Genomic DNA, 21,013 nt, shown 5'->3' with positions numbered 1-21,013 from the left:
AGAAGACATCACTGAAAAGTGCAAAGTATGAGGCTTAAAAACATGCTGCTAAATAGCCAATGGATCAATGCCCAAATGAAAACAGAGATCAAGCAACATATGGAGAGAAATGAAAACAACTCAGCACCCCAAGACCTGTGGGATTCAGTGAAGACAGTTCTAAGACAAAAGTATATTGCAACAGAGGCCTACCTCAGGAAAGAAGAACAATCCCATATGAACAGTCTAAACTCACAATTAATGAAACTAGAAAAAGAAGAACAAATGATGCCCAAAGTCAGGTGAAGGGGGACATAATAAAGATCAGAGCAGAAATAAATAAAATTGAGAAGAAAATAACAGAAAGAATCAATAAAACCAGGAGCTAGTTCTTCAAGAAAATAAAAAAATAGATAAACCCCTAGCCAGATTTATCAAGAAAAAAGAGAGTCTACACGTATAAACAGAATCAGAAATGAGAAAGGAAAAATCCCTACAGACACCACTGAATGTCAAAGAATTATTAGAGAATACTATGAAAAATTATATGCTAACAAATTCGATAACCTACAAGAAATGACCAACTTTCTATAAAAATACAACCTTCCAAGACAGACCCAGGAAGAAACAGTAAATTTGAACAGACCAATTACCAGCAGTGAAATTGAATTGGGAATCAAAAAACTATCCAAGAACAAAACTTCCAGACCAGATGCCTTCACCACTGAATTTTACCAAACATTTAGAGAAGTCCTAATACCATCCTCCTTAAAGTTTCCCAAAAAGTAGAAAAAGGGGCAATACTTCCAAACTCATTCTATCAAGCCACCATCACTCTAATACCAAAACCAGGCAAAGACACCACAAAAAATACAGACCAATATCCCTGATGAACATAGATGCAAAAATACTCAACAAAATATTAGCAAACCAAATTCAAACATACATCAAAATGATCATCCATCGTTATCAAGTGCCACTAATTCCAGGGATGCGAGGATGGTACAATTTTTGAAAACCCATCAACATCATATACCACATTTTTAAAAAGGGGCAAAAACCACATGATCATCTCCATAGATGCTGAAAAAAAGCATTTGACAAAATTACACACCCACTCATAATAAAAACTGTCAACAAATTAGGTATAGAGGGCAAGTACCTCAACATAATAAAGGTCATATATGACAAACCACAGCCAACATCATACTTAAGATTAAAAAAAGCTGAAAGCTTTTCCTCTAAGACTTGGAACAAGACAAGTATGACCACTCTCACCACTTTTATTCAACATAGTTCTGGAGGTCCTGGCCCCAGCATTCAGACAACATAAAGAAATAAAATGCATCCAGACTGGTAAGGAAGAAGTTGAACCATCACTTTTTGCAGACGACATGATACTGTATATAAGAAACCCTAAAAAATCCACTCCAAAACTACTAGAACTAATAACCGAGTTCAGCAAAGTTGCAGTATACAAAATTAATGCACAGAAATCTGTTTCATTCCTATATACTAATGATCAACTAGCAGAAAGAGAAATAAGGAAAAAAACTTCCAGTTACAATTGCTTAAAAAAGAATTAAATACCTAGGAATAAACCGAACTGAGGAGGTGAAAGACCTCTATCCTGAAAACTACAAGACACTCATGAGAGAAATTAAAGAAGCCAGCAATACATGAAAATACATCCTGTGGTCATGGGTAGGAAGAATTCATATTGTCAAAGTGGCCAACCTGCCTAAAACAATCTACAAATTCAATGCAATCCCTATCAAAATACCAACAGCATTCTTCAATGAACTAAAGCAAATAGTTCTAAAATTCACAAGGAACCACAAAAGCCCCCCAAATAGCCAAAAGCAATGCTGAGAAGGAAGAATAAAGCTGGGGGAATTACACTTCCCAACTTCAATCTCTACTACAAAGCCACAGTAATCAAGACAATTTGGCACTGGCACAAGAAGAGAGCTACAGATCAATGGAACAGAATATGCAGTCTAGATATAAACGCACACATATATGGCCAGTTAATATACAATAAAGGAGCCATGGGTATACAATAGGGAAATGACAGCCTCTTCAACAACTGGTGTTGGAAAACTGGACAGCTACATGTAAAAGAATGAAACTGGATCACTGTCTAACCCCATACACAAAAGTAAACCCGAAATGGATCAAAGACCTGAATGTAAGTCATGAAAACATAAAACTCTTAGAAGACGACATAGGCAAAAATCTCCTGAATATAAACATGAGTAACTTTTTCCTGAATGCATCTCCTCAGGCAAGAGAAACAAAAGTAAAAATGAACAAATGGGACCACATCAAGCTAAAAAGCTTCTGTAAAGCAAAGGACACCATCAGCAGAACAAAAAGGCATCCTACAGTAGTGGAGAATATATTCATAAATGTCTTTTCTGATTGTGGGTTAACATCCAAAATACAAAAGAGTTCACAGGCCTCAACACCCAAAAAACAAATAACCCAATTAAAAAATGGGCAGAGGATCTGAACACTTCCCCAAAGAAGAAATACAGATGGTCAACAGGCACATGAAAACATACTCCACATCACTAATTATCAGGGAAATGAAAATTGAAACTACAGTGAGGTTTCATCCCACACCAGTAAGGATTGCCAACATCCAGAAGACAAGAAACAATAAATGCTAGAAAGGATGCAGAGAAAGGGAAACCCTCCAGTACTGCTGGTGGGAATATAAATTAGTTCAACCATTGTGGAAAGCAATATAGAGGTTCCTGAAAAACTAAATATAGAAATGCCATTTGACTCACTAATTCCACTCTAAGAATTTACCCAAAGAACACAAGATTCCTGATTCAAAAAGACATATGCACCCCTATATTTATTGCAGCACTATTTACAATAGCCAATATATGGAAGCAACCTAAGTGTCCATCAGAAGATGAATGGATAAAGAAGAGGTGGTACATATACACAATGGAATATTTTTCAGCCATAAGAAGAAAACAAATCCTACCATTTCCAACACCATGCATGGAGCTGGAGGGTATCATGCTCAGTGAAATAAGCCAGGTGGAGAAAGATAAATACCAAATGATTTTACTCATTTGTGGAGTATAACAACAAAGCAAAACTGAAGTAACAAAACAGTAGCAGACTCACAGACTCCAAGACGGGACTAGTGGTTACCAAAGGAAAGGGTTGGAAAGGGTGGATGGGGAGGGAGGGAGAAAGGGACTAAAGGACATTATAATTCGCAGACACAACATAGGTCAGTCACGGGGAAGGCAGTACAGCATGAAGACAAGCAAGGACTCTACAGCATCTTACTATGCTGATGGACAGTGACTGCAGTGTGGTGGGGGGCGGGAAGACTTGGTAATAAGGGTGAAAATTGAAATCGCAATGTTGCCCATGGGAAATCTTCATAAGCTTGTATATCAATGATACATTAATTTTTAAAAATTCAAGGTAAAATGTATCAGCTGACCTTCAGAGGGGAACCACAGAGAAATCAGAAGAAAGCTGTCACTTCAGAGCGTGCAACTAAAATCTTCTCCTGAAAATATTCTACCGTGAGTTTAGCTAAGAAAGCAACAGTGGTGGCCTTATACACATCTACCATGAATATATTTTATGAGCCTTTAAAAGGGAAAACTGCTTTCGGTTGCAATCTCACTCTTATGAACACCTACCACCACCAAAATTAAGAACAAACTTTGTATTTTGAATAAAAAAAACAGCACAGCTAAGTGCATGTAAGTGATTGATTAACAATTAAAAATATTCAAAGCCTCTACAAATAAAATATTCTTTAGAAATCAATGGCAAATTTGAGATGAAAAGAAATGTTTATAAGCTCCATGATAGAAAATGGTCAGCATTATTAATGTATAAAGAATGCAAGTAATTAAAGAAAAATATCATTGAGGACCACTTCGGTACAGAGAAGCAGATGGAAAGTGCTTCTCTTAAATATGAATTATGGAGCTATGAGAGGAAGCGTAGGTAATTGTTCATCAGGAGAGGTAGAGAATTGGCAATCATTTGAGCTGAAAGCACAGAATTCAGTTGCTCCATGGGTAGTAAGCTTGGAAATGGAAGGGATTTGAGGGGCCAAGGAGATGTTGAATGGAGTGTGGGGATCAGGACGGACACCATGTGTGGGACTCACTCATAGAGCATCCTGCACAATTCACTGATGTGCCTCTCATATTGACAATTTTATGTTTATTTGTGGGTCACTGGTCATGAACGGTTTTCTTCACCATTGTGTTTCCACTGCCTTCCACGTTGCCTCACTGCTTATGGTTGGTGCTCAACATGAGCATATCTTAGATGTCTATTAAAGACTGAAACCAAAAGTGCCAACTATAACACACAAAAAACATCTTCAGGCTCATCATATGCATGAATGTAAACACAAAATAAAAGATTAAATCAATTGCATTCATTTCTACTTTAAAAGAATAACATATCTTAAACAAGTAATACCTATTCTAGGAATGAGAAACTGGGTTAACATAGGATGCTTGCTAAAATAATTCACCACATAAATAGGGAAATGAAGAGAAATCATAACCATAATCACAACAGAAAATGCATTGAGAAAATGTAGCACTCATCAGTGTGCTTAGCAGCCAGGATGGAGGGTCTGGCTAAATGGGGAAACTGAAAGCAATTTCTCGACTGTTTTAAAGAATGGTTGTTTTAAAACGGAAGACAAAAGAATAATCTACATTTAAACACTAAAATGATAACATCAAATTCATGAACAGGCCAAGGCTGTCTACAACAAGTTCAATCATTTGATATTCTCCTGAAGTTTAAAGAGATTTTGAAGATGAGAAAAGGAAATTAGCCCAATTACTGAGCATCAGAAATTATTACATTATTTTTGTAGGTGATATTGTGGATGCCTAAATGAAACAACAATCAATACAGAACTATTAAGTGCTATCAGTAAATCAAATAAGCAAAAAACAGTGATGGATATAGCAGGAAAATCCAACCACATGAAAAACAAAATAGATAATACCTCGTACATAATAGATCTCCAGTGAGTAGTCAATGAATGAACAACTGGACCCAGGAAATCAAACAAAAAACCTATAATTCATGGAAAACAGTTGAGAAGGGGTGGAGACTCTTTGGAAAATAAGTCTTAGTGGAGAGCGGTACAAGGTTCCAAGAGGACAGACTAGGAATCAGAGCAGGAGCTGGAGATGACGGCTCTACACACAAACCACAGCATCTGCAAATACAGGGACTGCACCTTTGCAGACTAATGAACATGGGACAGTCCCACTGACATTTTTTCTAGAGGCAAAGCTCAGTACTCACGTTCACTCCTCATTTCTTTCTTACGCCACCAGCTCTCACTGGGACACAGTGACCCTCACCAAAGGTTATCACGGCAGCTTTCTGCTCTCTGTCCCACGGGAACCGTTTGGGTGTCACATTGGCTGGGACCAGGGAATTATAGGACAGAGGCACCTGGGACATGTTATCGTCGCAAGGGTTGAATTCTCAGAGCTCCTCATTAAATAAATTGTATTGCCTTTTCTCTCCAAAAAATTCAGCTTCTTTGGCTCAGCATGCATAATGGAAAAGTTTCAGCCAATGTTGTGCCTGCGTCAGTAATCGTACAAGGATAAAAAGGTGTTTTCTCCAAGGAGAAGTTCTTTCTTTGGTTTGAATTAAGATGACAAGGCATCTCCTAAGGATTTTTTTACTTTCTGCAAGAACCAAAACCTGGGAACAACTTTCTGTTATGTTCTTCCCTTGAAGGACCTCTTGGGAATTTCAATGACCACTCGGTGTCCACAGTGTCATGGATCCCTTTCTGAAGTGGTGAATCGTCTTGCTTCTGTTGAAATGACTAATCAAATGAGACTGAAAAATAGCCCTTCACGTCTGCTGGTGACACGGAGGCACTGTTTGTGTTGGGGAGGGTTCCGTGCATCACCTCTAAATGGACAGGCAGGGGCGGGACAAGCCAGGGAGAGTAAGCAGAACAGTGTTGAGGAAGCGTCAGTGACAAATATAAATAACAAATGAAATTTGGAGGGATAGGGGAGGGCAGAGGTAAGACACAGTCTAAAGGGAGTATATAGTATATGGTTAGTTAAAAATGCTTTTAATGGAAAATACGGAACATGTTTAATTCCAAAGAGGATGATCATATTTAGTGTAGGCATTGAATGCACAGTTCATTCCAGCCAAGTAATTCACAGATTGCAGTAAACGCTGTAAATCAGTGACCATCACAGGGTGTTGTATCTCCAGTTTATAGAGCCCATGGGTCCTGAAATCCAGGGTTGGAAGCAGAAGTGGCCCTCTAATGTCACTCCCAGTGAGCCACTGGGAAGTTTATGCTTCAGGTTCCACCACTCCGGCCTCTGCATGTTTAGAGGTCTGGATTTTAAAGGCTAACACGTCCAGAGACACAGCAAAAGTCCCACTGACCTTCAGGCTATGCTGCTGCCTGCCACCTCATGTCCCTCCTGCCAAGAAGAGGAGTCACTGCCTGGAAGGGTAATTGCCCTGCCCATCGTGTCCTTGTGTCACCGTGCAGTGGCCGTGCCCTGGTGGATACAGGGAGCTGTCACTCAGTTAGGCTCCCACAGCATGAAGTCTGAGTGGTGTGTCCTTGGGTGGGGCAGCTTCCTTTAGCAGAGAGCAATTCTCTAGGAGGATGAAGGCTCAGGGCTGTCACCTGGTGGCACTTCCTGCTCCTGGAAGAATAATCACTTAATTCTGGTGGGAGAAGTGGGCAACCCCTCAAGGGACTCACTACAGTCCACCCCACGAGCCATTTGGATCAGTACCTGTAACAGCACGTGCAGTGTCCCATGAGCGTTCATCAGTAATGCGTGAGCTTAAGGAGCTGGGATGGACTTTTCTTGAGAACTGAGTGCCACACTCACTATTCAAGGATTAAGAGTAAGGCTCAGCCCGGCTCTGTCTGTCCTTCTGGCCTCCTTCTGTGTAAACCCAATTCTCTCTCCCACTCCTGCCATAAGGACAGAATGTCAGAGCAAAGTGAGCCATTATCCAGTGGAAATCATTAGTGGAATGTTTCACAGGTACATCAAACTGAACCTTTCCAAGAACAAACTCCATGTTTTCCCTTTGCTTCTCTACTTCCTTCCTACTTTCCAAAATCATCTTGCCCATCTTATGCTCCAGCCATGTCTGCTGTATTTATTTCAGTGGAAGCTGTGACCAGCTTTGCACAGCTGCAGCTGGACAGCCACTTGCCACAGGCCCAAGCTGTATACCTGCTGTTTCCCACTCTTAAGCTTCCCTAATCATACCACAAGGGATGCCTGAGAGAATCTGCTCTGTACTGATAAATATGTGGATGTTAACCCCTCGAGGGCCACCCTGGCCATTGGAAGACATAACGTGATGTCTTGCACCAACTGAGTGGTAAGTTCTGGGGCACATGTCATAACGCCCCTCAGAAGGGTTTGGTGGAACTGAGCACCAGTCATCCATTGAGGGATAAAAGTGACAATGATCCCCTTCATTGGCTTTCCTTCCTTCCCTGTTTCACTCACATTGCTCTGTATTCTTGTTCCTTGGGGTCAAATTCTCTCCAGAAAACTGTTTCACACAAGCCTTTGTGATGAGGGCCCATTTCTTTTTTATTAAGGTATCATTGACATACAATCTCATGAAGGTTTCACATGAGCAACACTGCGGTTACTACTACAGTCACCCATATTATCGAGTTCCCCCCCACCCGCCCCCCATTATAGTCACTGTCCATCAGTGTAGTAAGATGCTATAGAGCCACTACTTGTCTTCTCTGTGCTATACTCCCTTCCCTGTGGCGCCCCCGACATTATGTGTGCTAATCACAAGGCCCACTAATCCCGTTCTCCCCCGTCCCGACTCAACCTCTAAACCCCTTTCCCTTTGGTAATGGCCAGCACCTTCTTGGAGTCTGTGAGTCCACTGCTGTTTCATTCCTTCAGTTTTGCTTTGTTATTACAACCCACGAATGAGCGAAATCATTTGGTACTTGACTTTCTCCACGTGGCTTATTTCACTGGGCATAATATCCTCTAGCTCCATGATGGCCTGTTTTGAAGGACATACATATGATGGAAGAACAGCAGTGAAACAATGCTTTGCTTTATGAGATATTAATCAAAATTTTAATGTTAATGACATAATACTACACTACTTGCAGTTATATTAATATGCCTTGTTGTTTTACACCTGATATCCTTCTGTATGCTATTTCTGTTTGAAGTGTTGACTCACTAATTCCAGTGATAGGATTTAGCAGTGAGGTACATACACATATTCAAGCTAAATGTTCTATGTACAAAGTTATTCATTGCAGCATTTTTTGTTATATAAAAAGAAAAGAGGGAACAACATACCTGTCAGTCATCTACATAAATGGGGGTACACTCGTAAAATGTAATGCTGTGCAGCAGTAAAAAGCAAGATACCTGGTTAATACACACACAAAAAAAGAAACCTACTACAGCTGAGCAAATCCAACAAGACTGCAGGGAAGGTCAAAATTTAAAAGCAGGTAATATCAGATAAATGTAACAACTCCCAGTTTCCTCCAATGGACTGTTTATAACAACCCTTCCCAAGTGCCCCTTTCCTTTGTAAGAGAGCAGTCCTCTTTGTCCTTGGACTTAGTCTGCGTTTTGCCAAAACTTGCATGTCTTCATTATTAATTCTATACTACTTGCAATGAACCCATTTTTGCTGATAAAGTAACCTAAGTGTTACGGTCAACTGAGTTTATCATGCTGCCCAACATAAACAAAAAGAAAAAAATGGCACTACGGAATTGAATGAAGGCAGGAGATAAGCCAGCGACAGGACTGGCAAATTTACCAACAGGGCAGAAGTCCGTAAGGGGCGGGGAGAAGTGAGGTGTGCTCAAAGCGAGGCCGCGCCCCCAACCCTGCCCTTCCGACGGCTACACTAAGCGCTTGGCCCCGCCCACCCGCAGACACGTCCCCGGCTGTAGGCCCCGTCCTCGGGCTCGGTGCTGGCCACAGGTTAGTCACCAGGCCCATTCCTCTCCCCAGGCCCTCGCGCGGAGCGCCCCCGGGGCCCGTGAGAACCCGCGGGAGGGAACGGCGGATTGCCCCTAACTCGCTCTTGTGTGGCCCCGGCCCAAGTCCCGGCACGCCCCTCGCCGCTGACGCGCAAAGCGGAAGTGGCGTACTCAGCGCGCGACGGTGCTTTCCTCCGATGGCTCAGTGCCGGCTGCGGGGTCTTGCGTTCGTGGCGGGAGGGCCTGGACCGCAGGGAGGGCGGCGGACGGCGGGTGAGGCTCGGGCCACGCGGGGTCCACGCAGGAAGGCCCGACGCTGCCGTACGCTGCCCCAGGCGGGCGTCCACAAGCCTATCGGGGCGGGTGGTGCGGCGGGGGCGCATGCGCGGACTTTCCCAGCCGCGGGGCTTCCACGCCCGGAAGCCGCCGTGTAGCCGTCAGTTCGCGAGGGGGAAGGCCCCGTGGATGAGGCCCGTTTGTCCTCTCCAGCCTCAGTCCCTTTCACGAATGGAGTTAATAAACTATTCCAGACGTGTTTTCAAAATTACGTAAAATTACACACATAGGACAAGAAGCACTGTGATAGGACAAACTCTTTCGTGATGACTATTGTATAATTTTCATACCATTTTTTCCCCAGGGAAAACAAACCAAATTAAGCTGACTAATATAAACATTGGAGAGGGTGACCTGGGGGAAAACCATGTCAACATTTGATGCAGGTGCTTGACGTTTTATGTTGGGGTATCCAAAATGTCTGTAAAAAGCTGAGAAAGGGTAGAACTTAGCAGGTGACAAAAAGGGAAGAACAGGATCATTCACAGAGGGAGCTGCTGAAGATAATACAAAAACACATAAAAGCAAGCATAGGTGCCCTGGAAATGGAAGAGGTAACATGTCTCTTAGGAGAAGAACCCGGATATCTACAGCTGTACATTTGCCTCTGGGGCCCAAAGTGTCTGCTGAGTTCTGAAGCCAGTGACCCAGCACTGACAAGAGGCTGCCTGACCGAGGAGTCCTCCCTGGAACTCCTTCATCTACCCCTAGGCTGTAGATGAAGGGCCTAAGCACTGGAGTGACCCCAGTGAACAGCCCAGCTCAGCTAGTCAGCACCTCGATACCACCTGTATGTACACGGACATCCTTCACCCTCTGTTCGTCCTTCAAATGCCAGTCACTCAGTCAAAAGGGAGCCTATTTTCACTTTAAAGGCATTTATCCTTTTCAAAATTTAGCAGAAATTTTTTTATCTTCTACACACTGGTTGTAATTGTGTTTGAAGCTTGGACATAACCTGACTTCTATGATTCGATGCTTCTAAAATAATTGAAGGCATCCAATGTCTGCTCTTTGATAATATCCATGCTTCCTTCATTTAAACAGCTCTATGATAGGGATTAAAAAGTGAATTCTCGGAGGAGGGGCGGAAGATGGCGGCGTGAGTGGAGCAGCGGAAATCTCCTCCCAAAACAACATATATCTATGAAAATATAACAAAGACAACCCTTCGTAGAATAAAGACCAGAGGACACAGGACAATATCCAGACCACATCCGCACCTGAGAGAACCCAGCACCTCGCGAACGGGGTAAGATACAAGCCCCGGCCCCGCGGGAGCCGAGCGCCCCTCCCCCCAGCTCCCGGCGGGAGAAGAGCAGGCAGAGCGGGAGGGAGACGGAGCCCAGGACTGCCGAACACCCAGCCCCAGCCATCCGGGACAGAGTGCAGGGCGCTTGATACTAGGAAAACAGGGCAGCAAGAACAGTGAGCGGGCACTGGAGGCTGGGCAACAGAGGACATAAGAAAAGCGCGCGACCATTTTTTTTTTGCTTTTTTGCTGTTTTGTTTTGGCGAGCGCTTTTTGGAAGTCTTAAAGGGATAGGGACCCCAATACTAGGGAAACAGGGCAGCAAGAACAGTGAGCGGGCACTGGAGGCTGGGCGACAGAGGACATAAGAAAAGCGCGCGACCATTTTTTTTTTTTTGCTTTTTTGCTGTTTTGTTTTGGCGAGCGCTTTTTGGAAGTCTTAAAGGGATAGGGACCCCAATACTAGGGAAACAGGGCAGAAAGACCGGTGAGCAGAGGCCTGAGGCTGGCACCGGAGAATAAAGAAAAACGAACGACCACCCATTTTTTTTTTTTTTTTTTTATTAAAAACTTTTTTTTTTTTTAATTAAAAAATTTTTTTTTCTTATTTTTTTTTTGGTAGTCGTTGTTTTGTTTTGGCGGGTGCTTTTTGGAAGTCTTAAAGGGGCAGGGCGGGTCACCTAATCCAGAGGTAGGGAATCCGGGATCTCTGGGCACCCTAACCCCTGGGCTGCAGGGAGCAGGCAGGCCCCTTACGGATATAAATAGCCTCCCAGCAGCTCCTGCTCCAACGCGACTCCACCATTTTGGAGTAGTTGCCCGAGCCAGGCCATGCCCACAGCAACAGCGGAGATTAACTCCATAGCAGCGCGGCAGGAAGCAGAAACCCTGTCTGCACACAGCTGCGCAGCACAAGCCACTAGAGGTCGCTGTTCTCCCAGGAGAGGAGGGCCACAAACCAACAGGAAAGGAAGTCCTTCCAGCCGTCACTCGTCCCAGTTCTGCAGACTATTCCTATCACCATGAAAAGGCAAAGCTACAGGCCGACAAAGATCACAGAGACAACACCAGAGAAGGAGACAGACCTAACCAGTCTTCCTGAAAAAGAATTCAAAATAAGAATCATAAACATGCTGACAGAGATGCAGAGAAATACGCAAGAGAAATGGGATGAAGTCCGGAAGGAGATCACAGATGCCAGAAAGGAGATCGCAGAAATGAAACCAACTCTGGAAGGGTTTATAAGCAGAATGGATAGAATGCAAGAGGCCAAAGATGTAATTGAAATCAGAGAACAGGAACGCATAGAAGCTGACATAGAGAGAGACAAAAGGATCTCCAGGAATGAAACAATATTAAGAGAACTGTGTGACCAATCCAAAAGGAACAATATCCGTATTATAGGGGTCCCAGAAGAAGAAGAGAGAGGAAAAGAGATGGAAAGTATCTTAGAAGAAATAATTGCTGAAAACTTCCCCACACTGGGGGAGGAAGTAATCGAACAGACCACGGAAATACACAGAACCCCCAACAGAAAGGATCCAAGAAGGACAACACCAAGACACATAATAATTAAAATGGCAAAGATCAAGGACAAGGAAAGAGTGTTAAAGGCAGCTAGAGAGAAAAAGGTCACCTATAAAGGGAAACCCATCAGGCTAACGTCAGATTTCTCAACAGAAACGTTACATGCCAGAAGAGAATGGCATGATATATTTAATACAATGAAACAGAAGGGCCTTGAACCAAGGATACTGTATCCAGCACGACTATCATTCAAATATGACGGTGGGATTAAACAATTCCCAGACAAACAAAAGCTGAGGGAATTTGCTTTCCACAAACCACCACTACAGAACATCTTACAGGGACTGCTCTAGATGGGAGCACTCCTAGAAAGAGCACAGCTCAAAACACCCAACATATGAAGAATCGAGGAGGAGGAACAAGAAGGGAGAGAAGAAAAGAATCTCCAGACAGTGTATATAACAGCTCAATAAGCGAGCTAAGTGAGGCAGTAAGATACTAAAGAGGCTAACCTTGAACCTTTGGTAACCACGAATTTAAAGCCTGCAATGGCAATAAGTACATATCTTTCAATAGTCACCCTAAATGTTAATGGGTTGAATGCACCAATCAAAAGACACAGAGTAACAGAATGGATAAAAAAGCAAGACCCATCTATATGCTGCTTACAAGAAACTCACCTCAAACCCAAAGACATGTACAGACTAAAAGTCAAGGGATGGAAAAACATATTTCAAGCAAACAACAGTGAGAAGAAAGCAGGGGTTGCAGTACTAATATCAGACAAAATAGACTTCAAAACAAAGAAAGTAACAAGATATAAAGAAGGACACTACATAATGATAAAGGGCTCAGTCAAACAAGAGGATATAACCATTCTAAATATATATGCACCCAACACAGGAGCACCAGCATATGTGAAACAAATACTAACAGAATTAAAGGGGGATATAGACTGCAATGCATTCATTCTAGGAGACTTCAACACACCACTCACCCCCAAAGGATAGATCCACTGGGCAGAAAATAAGTAAGGACACAGAAGCACTGAACAACACAGTAGAGCAGAGGGACCTAATAGACATCTATAGAACTCTACATCCAAAAGCAACAGGATATACATTCTTCTCAAGTGCACATGGAACATTCTCCAGAATAGACCACATACTAGGCCACAAGAAGAGCCTCAGAAAATTCCAAAAGATTGAAATCCTACCAACCAACTTTTCAGACCACAAAGGCATAAAACTAAAAATAAACTGTACAAAGAAAGCAAAGAGGCTCACAAACACATGGAGGCTTAACAACACGCTCCTAAATAATCAATGGATCAATGACCAAATCAAAATGGAGATCAAGCAATATATGGAAACAAATGACAACAACAACACTAAGCCCCAACTTCTGTGGGACGCAGCAAAAGCAGTCTTAAGAGGAAAGTATATAGCAATCCAAGCATATTTAAAAAAGGAAGAGCAATCCCAAATGAATGGTCTAATGTCACAATTATCGAAATTGGAAAAAGAAGAACAGATGAGGCCTAAGGTCAGCAGAAGGAGGGACATAATAAAGATCAGAGAAGAAATAAATAAAATTGAGAAGAATAAAACAATAGCAAAAATCAATGAAACCAAGAGCTGGTTCTTTGAGAAAATAAACAAAATAGATAAGCCTCTAGCCAGACTTATTAAGAAGAAAAGAGAGTCAACACAAATCAACAGTATCAGAAACGAGAAAGGAAAAATCACGACGGACCCCACAGAAATGCAAAGAATTATTGGAGAATACTATGAAAACCTATATGCTAACAAGCTGGGAAACCTAGGAGAAATGGACAACTTCCTAGAAAAATATAACCTTCCAAGATTGACCCAGGAAGAAACAGAAAATCTAAACAGACCAATTACCAGCAACGAAATTGAAGCGGTAATCAAAAAACTACCAAAGAACAAAACTCCCGGGCCAGATGGATTTACGTCGGAATTTTATCAGACATACAGGGAAGACACAATACCCATTCTCCTTAGAGTTTTCCAAAAAATAGAGGAGGAGGGGATACTCCCAAACTCATTCTATGAAGCTAACATCACCCTAATACCAAAACCAGGCAAAGACCCCACGAAAAAAGAAAACTACAGACCAATATCCCTGATGAACGTAGATGCAAAAATACTCAACAAAATATTAGCAAACCGAATTCAAAAATACATCAAAAGGATCATACACCATGACCAAGTGGGATTCATCCCAGGGATGCAAGGATGGTACAACATTCGAAAGTCCATCAACATCATCCACCACATCAACAAAAAGAAAGACAAAAACCACATGATCATCTCCATAGATGCTGAAAAAGCATTTGACAAAGTTCAACATCCATTCATGTTAAAAACTCTCAGCAAAATGGGAATAGAGGGCAAGTACCTCAACATAATAAAGGCCATCTATGATAAACCCACAGCCAACATTATATTGAACAGCGAGAAGCTGAAAGCATTTCCTCTGAGATCGGGAACTAGACAGGGATGCCAACTCTCTCCACTGTTATTTAACATAGTACTGGAGGTCCTAGCCACGGCAATCAGACAAAATAAAGAAATACAAGGAATCCAGATTGGTAAAGAAGAAGTTAAACTGTCACTATTTGCAGATGACATGATACTGTACATAAAAAACCCTAAAGACTCCACCCCTAAACTACTAGAACTAATATCGGAATACAGCAAAGTTGCAGGATACAAAATCAACACACAGAAATCTGTGGCTTTCCTGTATACTAACAATGAACCAACAGAAAGAGAAATCAGGAAAACAACTCCATTCACAATTGCATCAAAAAAAATAAAATACCTAGGAATAAACCTAACCAAAGAAGTGAAAGACTTATACTCTGAAAACTACAAGTCACTCTTAAGAGAAATTAAAGGGGACACTAACAGATGGAAACTCATCCCATGCTCATGGCTAGGAAGAATTAATATCGTCAAAATGGCCATCCTGCCCAAAGCAATATACAGATTTGATGCAATCCCTATGAAACTACCAGCAACATTCTTCAATGAACTGGAACAAATAATTCTAAAATTCATATGGAAACACAAAAGACCCCGAATAGCCAAAGCAATCCTGAGAAAGAAGAATAAAGTAGGGGGGATCTCACTCCCCAACTTCAAGCTCTACTATAAAGCCATAGTAATCAAGACAATTTGGTACTGGCACAAGAGCAGAGCCACAGACCAATGGAACAGACTAGAGAATCCAGACATTAACCCAGACATATATGGTCAATTAATATTTGATAAAGGAGCCATGGACATACAATGGCGAAATGACAGTCTCTTCAACAGATGGTGCTGGCAAAACTGGACAGCTACATGTAGGAGAAGGAAACTGGACCATTGTCTAACCCCATATACAAAAGTAAACTCAAAATGGATCAAAGACCTGAATGTAAGTCATGAAACCATTAAACTCTTGGAAGAAAACATAGGCAAAAACCTCTTAGACATAAACATGAGTGACCTCTTCTTGAACATATCTCCCCGGGCAAGAAAAACAACAGCAAAAATGAACAAGTGGGACTATATTAAGCTGAAAAGCTTCTGTACAGCAAAAGACACCATCAATAGAACAAGAAGGATCCCTACAGTATGGGAGAATATATTTGAAAATTACACATCCGATAAAGGCTTGACGTCCAGAATATATAAAGAGCTCACATGCCTCAACAAACAAAAAACAAATAACCCAATTAAAAAATGGGCAAAGGAACTGAACAGACGGTTCTCCAAAAAAGAAATACAGATGGCCAACAGACACATGAAAAGATGCTCCACATCGCTAATTATCAGAGAAATGCAAATTAAAACTACAATGAGGTATCACCTCACACCAGTAAGGATGGCTGCCATCCAAAAGACAAACAACAACAAATGTTGGCGAGGCTGTGGAGAAAGGGGAACCCTCCTACACTGCTGGTGGGAATGTAAGTTAGTTCAACCATTGTGGAAAGCAGTATGGAGGTACATCAAAATGCTCAAAACAGACTTACCATTTGACCCAGGAATTGCACTCCTAGGAATTTACCCTAAGAACGCAGCAATCAAGTTTGAGAAAGACAGATGCACCCCTATGTTTATTGCAGCACTATTTACAATAGCCAAGAATTGGAAGCAACCTAAATGTCCATCAATAGATGAATGGATAAAGAAGGTGTGGTACATATACACAATGGAATACTACTCAGCCATAAGAAAAGGGCAAATCCAATCATTTGCAGCAACATGGATGGAGCTGGAGGGTATTATGCTCAGTGAAACAAGCCAAGCGGAGAAAGAGAAATACCAAATGATTTCACTTATCTGTGGAATATAAGAACAAAGGAAAAACTGAAGGAATAAAACAGCACCAGAATCACAGAACTCAACAATGGACTAACAGGTACCAAAGGGAAAGGGACTGGGGAGGATGGGTGGGTAGGGAGTAGGGGGGTATTAAGATTAACATGCATGGGGGGGTAGGAGAAAAGGGAGGGCTGTACAACACAGAGAAGGCAAGTAGTGATTCTACAACATTTTGCTATGCTGATGGACAGTGACTGTAAAGGGGTTTATAGGGGGGACCTGGTATAGGGGAGAGCCTAGTAAACATAATATTCGTCATGTAAGTGTAGATTAGTGATACCAAAAACAAAGCAAAAAAAAAAAAAGGGCAGTTCCTGTGTGGTAACCTCCAACGAGTTGTACACAAGGGTATAAAGGGCATATAAAAGTGTAGGCAAAGGGTCTGTTTGTGTTTATACAGAGGATCAAAGCCTAATTGGGCTACCCCGAAAATGAACTAAGATACGATATGAAAAAGAACTTCCAACATCAGCACTCTCTGGAAGACTCATGCCAGAAGATGATCATCAAAAAACCCCAACAAAGATCCACGCACTGCAACAGCTGTAGATGCACTCATCCCACCAGTTCCTGGACTTGCCATGGGAATGAGGAAGGAGATATCTAAGCTGGCCTGTGCATACAGTAAAACAACAAATTTGACTGGATCTATACTGTTGGAACTCAACCAAGAATTTGTAGAAGTGCAAATTGTAGTGCTCCAAAGTCTTACAACTACAGACTATTTACTGTTAAAAGAACATATGGCATGTGAACAGTCCCCAGGAATGGGTTGTTTTAATTTGTCTGATTTCTCTCAGACTGTTCAAGTTCAGTTGGACAATATCCACCATGTCATAGATAAGTTTTCACAAATGCCTAAGGTGCCTAACTGGTTTTCTTGGTTTCACTGCAGATGGCTGGTAATTACAGATATGCTTTGGTTATGTAACTATACTCCTATTATGTTAATGTGTGTGCGCAATTTAAGTAGTAGCTTAAAACCTATACATGCTGAAGTTACTCTACAAGAAGATATGCCAAAGAAATAATCAATCTTCCCATGTTTTCTTCCGCCTGCTACTTCTACAGCTTTTCTTCTTCCTTCCTAATTACAACCCTTAAATAGAATTCGTGCCTCATATCAAATTTACCGAGTATCATAATTCTTCCAAGTGGTAAAGATACCTCAAGACAAATGCTGGGCATAGAAGCCACAGGGCATAAATATGCAAAGATGTAAAAAGCTAACCTTTTCAAACAATAAGGCTTCTCTCTCACTTACCAACTTCACATTTCCCTGTATGGCCCCGGAAGATGACTGGTTAGCCAGAGACGGGTAAGATTCCTCAAGGGAGGAACAACCTAAGACAGGCACAGTCGCAGGGGGGCCATCAGGTGAGAAATTGGGGATCAACAGAGGTGAGGCTTAGAACCTCACCCCCCCTGTTCTGAGAGAAATCTTCTGCATACGTGGATGTATTATTGCCCTGGTCTAGCTTGGATTAACACATAGTCTACAGGCACACACCTGATCATCTACATTTGCTCTCTTACAACACTAAACTATGTTTTCTACCTTTATCTTGTATCTACCTACCACTTCAGCATTTTATTAAAAATAATAATAATAAAGAGAGAAATGTAGTATCCACACATAAATCAAGTATAAAAACCAAATGAGTATTCATATTTGAACTGACTGTTTAGAGTTCATAATGCATGAGCAAAACTGAAAGTTTCTTTGATGACTGCCCTTGTACTGTTCACTATGTAACTTATTCATTATGTAAGAATTTGTTCTCCATGTAAGAACTTGTTTGTTATGCCTCAGAAGATTGGAGACTGACGAAAATTAGGCTTGGGGTGGATTAATGATTGTGCATTGAGCATTGACTCCCCTATACAGAATTTTATTGTCGTTAACAACCATTTGATCAATAAATATGAGAGATGCCCTCACAAAAAAAAAAAAAAAAGTGAATTCTCAAACAACTTTGAATCCTGATGTTTGCTACTGTTGTGACATGAGAACTCTCTCTCACACGCCCTTTTTTTTCTGAACAGGTGGTGACTGCTCACCTACTAAGTCATCAGCATTCAAACGCCTTTGTATGCATTAGGATATCAAAAAATGATAGCTATTATTATAATTAATATACCTAATTTATTCCATTTATCAAAACCGTTCCTGATATACAGCTACCCCAAATTAGAAAATGGACCTCGAGTCAAACTTTCTGGGTAGAATTTTGTTCTGCAAACTTACTCTCTGTGTGACCTTGACCAAGTTATTGAATCCCTCTTAGCTGCAGAAACATCACATCTACAATGGGAAAATTAAATATTCCCTACATTGAAAAACCGCATTTGAATGAGGTGATGCACGTACCTTTTCTACTGTAGTTCCTGTGACATACAGTGGACACCTGGGAAACAAGAGCTTCTGTTCTTAACATCACAATAAACCTGAATTATATGGCTATTATTCATCAATATTTCCTTGAAGCTGGGGCAGCCATCAATGGGGGGATTCTGATCACTATAGACACAGCAGTCTGTTACCTCTTTTGACTGCCATGCAGCACTTCTGGTCAATGAAGGTCTCTACAGCTTCCTCCCAGGACCACTTGCCAGGTGGATTCTTCTAAGAAGAGGGCAGAGCATGTGGACTACATAGACAATAGGAAGGAAAAAAACACAACCATTTAAGTAAAATACAAAGCGTGTGTGGGGATGTGTTTCTGTGTACCTACTCTCATGTGGGGATGTTTGTATTAAAATACAGGGGTGACAATTATTTCAACTCCCCAACTCCGTGCCAGGGCGTCAGGCCCACTAGGCAGGAGGGCGCCTGCAGACCAGCAGGGAGGGGTTCCCCAGCCAGCCTGACCTCGGGGTGGGTAGGGGAGCTTTGGAAGCAAACCCCGGGCTGCGTTGCCGCAGAGGGGGAGCCCACGCTGGCCTCTGGGCCAGTCTCCGCAACCAAAAAGGCGATACCGTCCCCCACGCCTGAGGTCATTATTCGAGGGATGGCAGGTGGGAGAAATGGGAGAGGAAAATATGAAAGGCGTGTGAGACCTGCTGTACCCAGGCCCCAGGAGGTTGTACTACCAGTCCATCCCAGTCATTCCTGAGAAAGCCTCCCTACACTGTGAAAAGAAGGGAAAACACCTTACTCTGTGTGTGTGTGTGTGTGTGTGTGTGTGTGTGCGCGCGCGCGCGTGTGCGCCTACACAGACACAACATCGGCTGAAACTTCCCCATTCAAACAAACTTGAGCCTCAGTGGAGCTGAATTGTCTGCAGAGCGCAAAGGCAGTGCGACAGTTTGTTTAATGAGGGGCTCTGAGAATTCAACCGCGGAGACTCTAATGACTTGTCCCCGCTGTCCCTGACATATAATTCTCTGATGCCAACCGAGGTGCCAAGGCACAAGGGCTTCCCAAGGACAGCCTGCAGGCGCAGAGAGCTCCTGGGCTGACCTTCAGCGGGGGCCCCGTGAGGGCAGGTGGAGTGAGACGGAGAAGGGGAGAGTACGTGGGTTCGGGGCTTTCCTTATGGAAAACTGCGACTGGGACAGCCCCATGCTCATTTAGTACACAAAGGTGAAGTCCCTGTTTTCTGAAGGTACTTTTGTTTAAAAAAAAATTCTTCCCCAGCCCTTGTTCTTTTCCTTCTTTCTCTTTATGGAATCTATATCCTTTCTTACAACAGCGATTTATCTGGAGAGTGTCCATGTCTTCCCACTCTTTCCCAGCTTTTTACGCTGGTCTTAGATTTCCTGTGGCCAATATTTTACTCACTTACTACTCACTGGAGATCTATGATGCACCACGTATTGCCTCTTTTATTCCTAATGCAATTTGAGTTTTCTATTAAATTATTTTGTTTTTGCTGTTCTTGCTGCAGATTCAACTTACTGATTGACACCTAACACTTCTGTATAGTTGCTGTTTCACATTAATGCCCACAATATTATCTACAAATACTGTATGTCTGACATTTGCTACTCAAGCTAATTTTCTTTCCTATTTTTACCAATCTCTTTAAATACTCAAGGGAATATGGCAGGATTGAATTTGGGTAGACAGACTAGGACTGTTCATAAGCTTGACACAAATATTTAGTGTGTTAACGTAGAATATCCTGTTGTCTACTGTTTTAAGACAACCATTCTTTACTGGGTTTGGAGATTGTCCTTATTTCCTCATTCAGTGAGAGGCTCGGTCCTGGCCACTAAGCAAGTAACAGATGTTACATTTTCTCAGAAGCATTTTCTATTTTGATTATGGTTATGATTTCTTTCAGTGACTTGTTTTGTTTTGAACTAAGTGAGCAAACGTTCTAGAATTGAAACTGCTGCCCATGCAAAGAATACTGGTTCTTTTGTTGATTATGATTCTTTTGAAATAGATACAGATGCCTCTTATTTAACTTGAGTATTCTACTTTCTGTCTACATTCAGGTAGATGATGAGCTTGAAGATTGCTTTTCTCTGTTAAAGTTC

This window comes from Manis pentadactyla, chromosome 12 (assembly GCF_030020395.1).
Source record: "Manis pentadactyla isolate mManPen7 chromosome 12, mManPen7.hap1, whole genome shotgun sequence".
Classification (NCBI taxonomy): domain Eukaryota; kingdom Metazoa; phylum Chordata; class Mammalia; order Pholidota; family Manidae; genus Manis; species Manis pentadactyla.
The sequence above is the reverse complement of the archived record's forward strand: the minus strand, read 5'-3'. Positions refer to the sequence as shown.